The sequence below is a fragment of the Macrotis lagotis genome, chromosome 6 (assembly GCF_037893015.1).
Source record: "Macrotis lagotis isolate mMagLag1 chromosome 6, bilby.v1.9.chrom.fasta, whole genome shotgun sequence".
NCBI classification, from domain to species: domain Eukaryota; kingdom Metazoa; phylum Chordata; class Mammalia; order Peramelemorphia; family Peramelidae; genus Macrotis; species Macrotis lagotis.
In genome coordinates, this window is record NC_133663.1 from 181,483,617 (window position 1) to 181,495,958 (window position 12,342).

Sequence of the window (12,342 nt, forward strand, 5' to 3'; positions counted from 1 at the left end):
TCCCTTCAATTAAAAACAAAAGATATATATACATACATATATATATAAGATTTTTTGCAAGGCAAATGAAGTTAAATGGCTTGCTCAAGGCCACACAGCTAGGTAATTATTAAGTGTCTGAGGTCGGATTTGAGCCGAGGTACTCCTGACTCCAGGGCCGGTGCTTTATCCACTGTGCCACCTAGGCGCCCCAAAAGATATATTTTTTAAAAGGAAATCTGAGTTCCTTGAAGAAAGAGAGTTTACAAATAAAACAATTTTACAGAAGGCTAAAAAGAAAAGTTGTCAATTGGGGTTTGATTGAAGACCTTCAATGAAGTCTTCACCCAATACTTGTCAAACCAGATATCTAAGACTGAATTTCAAATTCTGTTCTTTTATGAAGTATATGATTACTTTAGTTAAATAAAGTTGATAATGATAATAATAGACAATACTAAGCAATTAGCCTATCTCCATTGTTTCTAAAGGTATTCTCTGGAACTTTTTTTTAAAGATTTTTTTTTTAATATTTTTTTGCAAGGCAATGGGGTTAAGTGGCTTGCCCAAGGCCACACAGCTAGGTAATTATTAAGTGTCTGAGACTAGATTTGAACCCAGGTACTCCTGACTCCAGGGCCGGTGCTTTATACACTACGCCACCTAGCGGCCCCTCTCTGGAACTTCTTAACTGAGGTAGTGTCAGAAGTGTGGGACCTTTGAATTCTGAATCTGACTCTATTATTCTAAGGTGGACAGTGACCCAATGGACAAGTAACTAGAATGAACCTGGGGATTCATATCTTATTAAGAAGCTATTATCATGCAAGAGAACCACTATCTCATTAATGAAGATAATGTCTGGGCAAACCAACTAGAGCTCTCACACCTGAGCCTCTTTGTATAGTTAGATCTGAAGATTCTCAAGGGGCAGAAAGGTTAGACTCTCTCCAGATAGTCTCTCATCTGAGGACCTGAATTTAATCCCAGATTATGCATCTGTGAAGTTTCTTAACAATTGTCTCCAACTGGGCTCAGTTTAAGTCAATTCCAACCTACCTCATCAACCCTGTTCTACTTTTTTTTAATAGCTCTAATTAATAGAAGTTTTTCTTTGCCTCAAGCCTATAAGTATGCTCTTCAAATACTTGAAGATAGCTACTGTGCCTTTTAATTCTTCTCATCCTTAGGCTAAATAGCTTTGGTTGCTTTAATCTATCCTCACATAGTTACTCTACTTTGAAAATTGTATCTTATCAGTGTCCTTAAAATATGGTATACATAATACCTCCAAATACAAATACCTTCAAATGTGGTCTGAGCAGAGTAATGAAGAAGAAAAACCTCCTTGTTTCTAATACTATACTTAATGTAACAAAAAATAAGCTTTCCTAGCAATTATATCACATTTTGAACTTATTTCTAACTGCTATCTAATCATGCCTCTCTCTTGTGAAGCTGACTATTTGAATCCATTAAATTTTTGTTTTTAGATTTTTCAAGGCAATGGGGCAAAGTTATTTTGCTTGACTTCATATTTGTTAAGGATATTTTCCCCCCATTTTCATAGGAATGCTTATTAATTTTCTAAATATTTAAAAGTAAATGTCAACTGACTCAAAAACATTCTCCTAAAGAACTGTCTCTATCATGGAAGGAAACTAGCCACACAGCTAGGTAAGTATTAAGTGTCTGAGGTCAGATTTGAACCCAGGTACTCCTGACTACAAGGCTGGTGCTCTATACATTGCACCACCTAGTCGCCCCTTAAATTTCTTCTTAATTCATATTAGGTCCAACATTTTAGCATGCCAGACTCTGTGGCATCGTTTCATCTTTATTCATAGTGACTTTACTTCCATTTTCTATACATGTCTTTTCTTTTGTTTTTTTGTTTTGTTTTTGTCAAGGTGATAGGGTTAAGTGACTTGCCCAAGGTCACACAGCTAAGTGTCTGGGGCTAGATTTGAACTCAGGTCTTCCTACTCCAGGGCTGGTGCTCTGCTGTACCACCTAGCTACCCTAATTCCAACATTCTTAGAAGAGAAACCTTCAAGTTTTCCCTGTACCATTTCTTCCGACCCCCCTCCCCCACTGTGAGTCTGTCTTTTCTAGAAAGCCTATCTCAAAAAATCTCTTTCAACTTTTCAAATCTAGACTCCTCCCACCCCCACCCACCAAATATTAGAATTTGGCTGTGTCTGGGTCTCTTCAGAAAGGAAAAATGACCTTTAGCTCTCATTTAGGTTAAAAGATATCAACTATAGAATAAGTTTTATTAACCAAACAAAAACTAGAACCCGAACTCATAAATAAACAAGATAACTGCCCTTTTCTATCCAATAACTCTTTCCCTCACAACATCATATATAATTTTCTGGTTTGCCTTTGGTGCCATCTTCATCCCCATCCTAGGATGCAAGTACTAGAATTCAACAGAAAGCAATCACTCTTCTCTAGATCTGAGTCCAAGGAACTCAGAGCATCATTGTAGGACAAGGTCAGGATTTCTCCTTATGTTGTGGATTTCTTTTCCTCAACTTTAGCATTTGTGTGGTCTAGGAATTCCTTCACTTAGTCTAGAAACTCATTATGGCTAGGAAATTCTTCTGATTGATGCATGATCTCAGGTTGGTCCAAGAAACATATAATTTCCTGGAGGAGTTGCATCAGTGCACAGACCTCCTTTTAGAAAACCGAGTCCAAGTAGAAGTGCAATCTTTCTCCCCCATTGTCTAGACTCCCTTTGTTTTTTAAAATTTCAGTCCAAAGGTATAGTTCTAGCATTTGATCTGGGCTAGGAGTCAATCTTCATTAGTTCTTCAAGAATTATCAATAAGGAAGTAGTGTGGGACAATGGAAAAAGTCCTTGTTCTGGCAGGGAGAATCTGGATCAGAATCTGGGGTCTGTCAACTTGTGTGACTTTTACCTTGAGCAAGTTACTTCACTTTCCTATGTCTTAGTTTCCTCATCATAAAATGAAGAGGTTGAACAAGGTTACCTCTAAGGTCCTAATCTCTGATTCTATGATCCCATGGTGTCAGTGAGGCAATAAATGGTCAGAGCAAGTCTATATCTCATCAAGGAGTCATCATTATGAGAGAACCATTAGCTCATTAATGGGCAATGAAAACACTCTCTGGACAAACCAACTATGGCTTACTGCTAACTTTAAGATCCCCAAACCACTATATAACATTGGTTCATTTTTATCTTTTTTTTTTTTAGGTTTTTTTTTTGCAAGGCAAATGGGGTTAATTGGCTTGAACAAGGCCACACAGCTAGGTAATTATTAAGTGTCTGAGGCTGGATTTGAACCCAGGTACTCCTGACTCCAGGGCCAGTGCTTTATCCACTGTGCCACCTAGCTGCCCCTCATTTTTATCTTTTAACCACTTTACTGAGCTCCACTTTACTTACTAAAGACTGTTCAGGAAAAGATAGTTTCTAGAGTTGCTTCTTGTCAATGATGCCCACTTGTTTGCTTTTTTTTTAAAATTTGAGGCAATGGCGTTAAGTGAATTGCCCAAGGTCACACAGCTAGGCAATTATTAAGTGTCTGAGGGTGGATTTGAACTCAGGTCCTCCTGACTCGAGGACTGGTGTCCTATCCACTATGCCATCTGGCTGTCCCTGTTCTTGCTTTCCTCCCCCCATCCCCCACAGAAGGTAGTCTGTTAGTCTTTACATTGTTTCCGTGGTATACATTGATCCAAGTTGAGTATGATGAGAGAGAAATCATATTCTTTTTTTTAGCGAGAAATCTTTTTTTTTTTAGTTTTTGCAAGGCATTGGGGTTAAGTGGCTTGCCCGAGGCCACACAGCTAGGTAATTATTAAGTGTCTGAGGTCGGATTTGAACTCAGGTACTCCTGACTCCAAGGCCAGTGCTCTATCCACTGCGTCACCTAGCTGCCTGAGAAATCACATTCTTAAGGAAGAAAAATAAAGTATAAGAAATAGCAAAATTACATATTGAGACAACAGGTTTTTTTTCACCGAAATATAGTCTTTGGTCTTTGTTCAAACTCCACACTTCTTTCTCTATATACAGATGGTATTCTCCATTGCAGATAGCCCCAAATTGTCCCTGATTGTTGCACTCATGGAATAAGCAAGTCCATCAAGGCTGATCATCACCCCCATGTTGTTTTTAGGGTGTACAGTGTTTTTCTGGTTCTGCTCATCTCACTCAGCTGGATGGTATTTTCCATCACAAGTCCTTTAGTATTGTCTTGGATTATTATACTGCTGAGATTGGCAAGTCCATCATAGTTGATCATCACACACACAATATTGCTGTTAATGTGTACAATATTCATCTGGTTCTGCTCACTTCACTTGGCATGGTTCATTCAAATCTTTCCAAACTTTTCTGAAATCTGACCACTCATGATTTCTTATAGAACAATAGTTCTCCATCACATTTATATTCCACAATTTGTGCAGCCATTTCCCAATTGATGGGCATACCCTCAATTTCCTATTCTTTGCCATTAAGAAAAGAGCTGCTACAAATAATTTTGTATATGTGGATTTTTTGGCCTTTCTTGTGATCTCTTTGGAATACAGACATAGTAGTAGTAGTAGTAGTAGTAGTAGTAGTAGTAGTAGTAGTAGTAGTAGTAGTAGTAGTAGTAGTGCTGAATCAAAGGGTATGTACAATTTTATTGCCCTTTGGGTGTAGTTTCAAATTGTTCTCCAGTATGGTTGGAGCAGTTCATAATTTTACCAACAGTGAATGTCCCAGTTTTCTCACATCCTCTCCAACACTGATCATTTTCTTTTTTTGTAATTTTAGCCAAATAGGTGTGATAGGTGTGAGGTAGTATCTCAGATTTGTTTTAATTTACATTTCTCTAATCAATAATGATTGAGAGCATTTTTTCACATGACTATTGATAACTTTAATTTTTTTTTTTAGATTTTTTGCAAGGCAAACGGGGTTAAGTGGCTTGCCCAAGACCACACAGCTAGGTAGTTATTAAGTGTCTGAGACCGGATTTGAACCCAGGTACTACTGACTCCAGGGCTGGTGCTTTATCCTCTAGGCCACCTAGCTGCCCCGATAACTTTAATTTCTTCAACCAAGAACTACATGTTCAAATCTTTTGACCATATATCAATTGGGGAATGACTTGTATGCCAACTTGTCTTAAATAGGAAAGACATATTTCTTGAAAGGATAGAAAACTTGGCTATCATTCAAGCACTTTTAGAAAATTCAATGAAACCTCTTACAGCAGTTACCACAGCTGGTCTTCCTTCCTTTCAAAGCTTCCTTCAGTCAGAATTCATTATTTTTATAACTTTCATATTACCTCATTATAATAACATGAGTTTATTGTCCAAATCATTTAGAAAGCTATTGTTAAATTTCCTGAAGGTAGAAGTGTTTAAGATGACCATTTTCTGAACCATGACCAAAATCTGATTGATGTTTAAGCTATGTAACTAATTCTTCATTTGTCTAACATCTGTGTAAAATGCAGAATGGTTTACAGGGGATTTTTCAGATTACTTAGGTTTTTTTACTTCAAGCAGCAAAGTTTGATTTTTAGTCATTTGTAAATGTTTCTCAGTGAATTATTGTGGAATAAACATGTTATTCAAAGTCATAAGAAATGAGTTTATATCTAACTTTTGACATTTACTTGCTATGTGGCCACAGAATAAATGTCTTCATTTCTAAAAAGTCTCTGTTTCCTCATCCATAAAATGGAAACTTGCTACTTCACAGTATTGTTGTAAGGAAAAGCTATGATATCATTGATGTGAGTATCCCTCTGATGGTACACATCTGATGATGATGATCACATTCAGCCTCTGGAACTCTTGTCCAAGTCCTCTCAGTAAATTCTCCATTGGGCATTTTCCCAACATTTTATGAGCCTTCTTCTAGAACTCTTGACATATCATAGATACTAAGCATGGTCTCTCTTGACCCTCTATTTCAGATGGCACCTACCATTTACTGCTACTCTTCAACCATCTTCACTCAAAAACTGCTTTACCACTATAATGAGTACATTGCATCCCAGAGCCCCACCTCCAGTTCTGTAACCAAATCAACTGGCATTTTCCTTATTGGAGTTTCTTATAGGCTAATTCACTAATCCTTTCACTTTTAGAACCACAGTTCACTCTTAGACCACCATACCCTTTATTGCCTAATTTCTTCCAATTCACTAATTTTTTCATTCAGCTTTTAAAAATTCTCATTTAATTCTGCTATTCCTGCTAGATACTATACAATACATCTCCTTCCTTTCTTTGTTAAACTCATAGGGAAAAACATATTCACCAGATCTCTACCCATCCTCTTCTCTCACTCTTTTGTAAACATTCTACAATCTAGTCCACAATCTCCTCATTTAACTGAAACTCTTCTCAGTGACCTTTTTAATTGCCAAATCTAATGAACTTTCCTCATTCTCCACACTTTTCGACTTTTCTTCAGCTTTTGACAGTATTGATCATCTTCTATTCCTAGATGCTTTCTCCTTTCTAGGTTTTTGTGACACTATCCCCTCCCGGTTCCCTCCTAGCTGTCAGACAGATGGATAGGCTTCTTTGATGGATATTCAAATTGTGCTCATCCACTGTGGGTATCCCCTAAGATTTTGTCCTAACCTTTCTTCTCTTCTCCCTCTTTACCTTTTCTCTTGGTAATCAAGTCAACTTTCATGGATTCAACTGTCTTCTCTATGCAGATGATTCTCTGATCTATATATCCAGCCCTTAGATTCTCTCACTGAGCTACAGTCCTACATCACCAACTGCCTTTTGTATATCTCTAACAAATGTTCTATAGTCATTTCTTCTCTTCAAGGGCAGAGACTGTCTTTGTTTTTATTTGTATTTGTATGCTCAGTATTTAACATTGTATCTGGCACAAAATGTTCATTAATTAATACATTGACCTCAAATTAAATATGTCCAAAATTCATTATCTTCTTCCCCCACTCAAAAAAAAACAAAAAACAAAAAACAAAAACCCTTCTTCTCTTTCTAACTTTCCAGTTACTTTCAAGAATAAATAACATCTTCCTAATAACCTAGGTGAACAGCTTCAGTATTATTCTTGATTTCTCACTCTCATTTGCTTTATATATATCTGATCAGCTGCCAAATAATTTTATTTTCCTAAAGTGTAAGTTTGTTCATGTCACCCTATTACTCAGTCTCTAGTGACTCACTATTAAGTCCAGGATCTTTTTTTTTTTAGATTTTTTTTTGCAAGTCAAATGGGGTTAAATGGCTTGCCCAAGGCCACACAGCTAGGTAATTATGAAGTACCTGAGGCCAAATTTGAACTCAAGTCCTCCTGACTCCAGAGCCAGTGCTCTATCCACCATGCCATCTAGCCTCCCCTAAATCTAGGGTCTTTAAACATCTTCATAATCTCATCCTCTCCTGCCTTTCCAGTCTTAAACTTTACTCCCCTTCATGAATTCCAAACTAACCTTGCCTGCTTGCAGTTCATACACCTGAACTTGCACCTGACATGCCATCTTCTCCCATTGCACTGACTGTTCTCCAATTTTGGAATGCGTCACTATTTCATCTCTGCCTCTTGACTTCCCTGAGTTCCTTCAAGACTCAGCTCAAGTCTCAACTTCTGCAGAGGGTCTTTCTACAACTAACTGCCTTTCTCTGTGAGATTACTTTCAATCCACTCTCTCTATTTTATATATACTTAGATGTATATCTCCTCCATTTTAATGTGAAATCTTTGAAGGCTAGATTTGTTTTCCTTCTTTTTTTGTATTCCCAATGCTTAGTATAGTGTTGAATACACTTGTTTGTTGATTGTCTGAGTGATCTCTACTAAGTTCTTGGTTAGTGAATGTTGGTGCCTTCTCTGGTCCATCATGTGCCCTTTCATTGCCTTTTGGATGACCAGAAGCTTAAGTTCATTGAATATGTTGGTATCCCATGACTTGGAACCATGCATCCTCAACACAAGAATACCACTATGAAACAGATGAGCCTTTGTTTCAGGGAGAATGTAGGGTCATTAAAAGCATTGTTCAGTTTCCCAAAGGCAGTCTAATGTGATCTCTTCTTATTCAATTCCTTGACCTAGCTCATGGTTCACCCACAGAATATTTTCACCCACAGTATATATTATTGATGGATCAATTCTAAGGATTGTGCATTCAACATCATATCATAATATGAAGAGCAAGCATCCACTTGGCATTTCCTGTATGGATAGATGAACAAATTCTTTTTAGTGGTGTTGGATTTCATTTAAGATATCTGCAACATTCTGAAACTTTTTGCAATCATCACAATAACATCTATAAGATCCCACCATCCATATGTAATTCCTCTTCTCTAGAGAATATAAAGGATGAAAAATTCACTGTATTTATTATTTGTTAACTACAAAAAAGACCCCCAAACGAAACACCCATGATTCAGTGGAGAAAAATGCCACCTTCTTTTCACAAGATGTATCTTTAGTGCAGATATCAAAAACATACAAGATTCCTTAAAAAGTATAAAAACAAAGACAACTTTTCCCAACGACTCTCTGATTAATTTCAAGTGAAACAAAAATATATGCTCACCAAAGCTTTTAGCTACTATCACTACCTTTTCCTTTCTATTGGGTCTTTCCTTTAGACAAACTTGGATTACTATAATCTGTGTGTATTTCTTGTGTGTGTGTGTGTGTGTGTGTGTGTGTGTGTGTGTGTGTGTGTATGGGGGTATATTCCTCTCTTGACACTCCAAGAAATTATTACCAAGGAATTTTTTCCCCTTCACTGCTATACTCTTTTTTTTAGGTGTTTTTCTTTTTGCAAGGCAATGGGGTTAAGTGGCTTGCCCAAGGCCACACAGCTAAGTAATTATTAAGTGTCTGAAGTTGTATTTGAACTCAGATACTCCTGACTCCAGGGCCGGTGCTCTATCCACTGCACCACCTAGCCGCCACTGCTATATTCTTAAAAATAAATTGTTTGCTTTCATTATCTGACTTTATAATCTCTATAATCTGGTTTCCATGCCTAGCATTCCACTGACCTGGTTCTTAAGTATCACCAATTAATGACCTCCCATTGCTGAATCCAAAGGTCTTTACTAAGTCTTCAGCCTCCATGACTTTTCTGCAATGTTTGAGGCTGTTATCTCTCCTTAATGTTCTCCTTTATTGGTCCTTATGACAATTCTCCTCATTCTCCTTCCCTGTTCCATCATCCTTTGATCCTGTAAGTATAGGTGTCATCTGAGACATGGTCCTCAGTCCTCTTCTTTTTTTTTTTAGGTTTTTTCTAGGCAAATGGGGTTAAGTGGCTTGCCCAAGGCCACACAGCTAGGTAATTATGAAGTGTCTGAGACCGGATTTGAACCCAGGTACTCCTGACTCCAGGGCCGGTGCTTTATCCACTACGCCGCCTAGCCACCCCTTCAGTCCTCTTCTTTATCTTTCTATTTTTTAAGCAAATTTTTTTCTGATATTTTGTGTTTCTTATATCAACCATAGCATTCCATTATCTCTGTTCCTCCCTTTCCCAAAGAGTTATCCATATGACAAATTGTATTTTGAGAGAGAGGTAAAGATCAACAAGCATTTATTGAAAAAGTCTAAAAGCATGTACAATATGTAACTCCTCTGGATATCCCACCTCTGTGAAAAGGGTAGGTTGAGAGTGTCTTCTCCTGTCTCTTCATTCAAGTCACTCTTAATTTTCATGATTTTATAGCATTTATTTTTGATTATTTGATGTGTCATTCTTACCATTTATATTGTTGTAGTTACTATGTATATTGTTTTCTTGGCTCTGCTTACTTCACTCTACATCAGTTCTTATAGTTTTTTTTCCATGCTTCTCTGAATTCATCATACTTATCATTTGTTTTAGATGGTAATAGTTCATTATATTTGTATACCACAATTTGTGTAACCATTCCCCAATTTATTTGTTTCCATTTCTTAGTGAATCCCCAAAAGTGTTGCTATAAATATTTGGGGGTTTATAGGAACTTTTTTTCCTTATTAGTAACTTCTTTGGGGCGTAGACCTAGTAATGCAGTTTTTGGTTCCAAGGGTATACACATTTTAAGCACTTTGCATAATTCCATATTGCTTTCTAAAAATGGTTTTTACCATTTCCCAGTTCCATCAACACCCTTCCAATATTGACTGATGCCATTTTTGTTCATTTTTGCTAATGTTCAGGGTACAAAGTAAAACTTGAGGGTTATTTTGATTTTCGTTTTTCTTATTTGTGATCTTGAGCACACTTTTCATGTTCAAGAATTTTGCAATTCTTCTTTTGAGAACTGTTCATATCTTTTGACCATTTATCTATTGGGGGAATGGCTATTAGTTTTGTGTGTGTGTGTGTGTGTGTGTGTGTGTGTGTGTGTGTGTGTATTATTTGTATATTTGGATACCAAACTCTTATTAGAGAAATTTAAGAGTTTTTTTCCTGTTAGACCTCTTCCTTTCTTATCTTAAATGCTTTAATGTTGTCTAAGCAGAAGCTTTCCAGTTTCGAGTATTAACATTCCTTTATCTGTTGTTTGGTTAAGAATACTTCTCTTAGCCATAGCTATAAGAAGCATATTTCTCTATTTCCTCTTCTAAAATGATCTTTGGGGGTGGCTAGGTGGCACAGTGGATAGAGCACCGGCCCTGGAGTCAGGAGTACTGAGTTCAAATCTGGTCTCAGACACTTAATAATTACCTAGCTGTGTGGCCTTGGGCAAGCCACTTAACCCCATTGCCTTGCAAAAACCTAAAAAAAAAATTATCTTTGATGTCAAAGTTACTTATAGTAATTTATTTCCTATCCTCCCAGTTTTATTTTGTATATGTATTTGTTTTTAAAATGTAAAAAAATTAAAAATTAAAAAATAAAATGTATTTCTTATAAGCAACAGATTGTAGGGTTTTATTTTCTTGTCCAATCTGTCACTTTTTCATTTTGTTGTATCATTTAGTCCATTCACATTTAAAGTTAAAAGTTCTAAAGTTACAGTTATGAGAACTAGGTTTATCTTTTCTTCTATTCATCTCTAAGTTTTTTCCAAATTATGATTTTTTTTCTCTTCAACAGTATTGTTCCTTCAGTTACTTTAATTTTTTTTTCAGTGGCCCTATTGCCACTGCCTCTTCTCCTTGCCTTTGATTCTCTCTTCTCTTTTGTTACTACTTTTCCATCAAGAATTTTGTTTATTTGTTCCTCTTTCCTGTTTTTATCTGATTATATAATTCTTCCCCTTCTTTCTCTCAGTTAAGTAGATTCCCCCGTTCTCTTCTCCCCTTCAGTTATTCATTTTCTTTAATTAATATTTTTGCACCATTTACCAGAATGGATTGCTTGGACTTTATTATCTGTCTTCTTTTTCTTTTTTACTCTAAATCATCATTTTCTGCTCCATGATCCTTATAATCTTTTGGTCTCTTTCTTTTCTCTATATTCTTCATACATTCAACATTTCAAAGGTATCCATTATAGGCTTTCCCCTCTAAGTGCTTTTTGTCACTTCTTTTTTGAGTTTATACCCCATAAATATCCATTTCTATTTGCCTCATTCTCAGAAAAATGATTATTACAAGTTGTAGGGTCCTTCCTCCCCTGCCTGACCTTTTTTCTTTTTTTTTTTCTATATTTTACTGGAAATCTCCTTTCCCATTTCTCCATGTATCAGTTGCCTCCAGGGATTCCAATTTCACCCCTCCCAGGACAAGTAGACATTTGATGTACCAAGTCCCCTAGGCCTCATCTAGTAAAAGGTCCTTATCTTCCTTTACCTTTCACACTTACCTTCATCAGTGGAACTTTCATTTCTAAAGTAAGGCCTCCATCTAGCTCCCCTTCACATCCCCCCACTCCCAACACACACACACACACACACACACACACACACACACACACACTTTTCAATTCTTTCCCCTCCCTCATAGTCTCTTATCTTTCTGAGACCACAGAGGTCACTGTCCACTCATTGCTAGCCCTTGATTTGACACTAGCATGTCACATCTCTCAATCCCCCTATTCCCTCTCTTCTTTTTGTATAGCTTTCCTTGTTTTAATGTAGTTACTTGCAAAGTAGTTAGGTAGAAGGAAGTTTGGGAAGGAGGGTACTAGCAATTGAGAAGAAAGTCTTCTTGCAAAAGATGGTGCCGGAGTTGTATGTTGAAGAAAGTGAAGAATTCTAAGTGGAGGAGGTAAGGAAAGAGTGTTTGTTCATGAAGGACAACCAGTGTAGAGGCACAAAAATGTGCTTTTCCCTCCCCCACCCCTTCACTTACCTTCCCTTCATCCTAGTCCAGACTATCATCTTCTCATCCTTAAACTATTGTAATAGTCTTCTTTTTTTTTAAGGCAAAGGGTTAAGTGA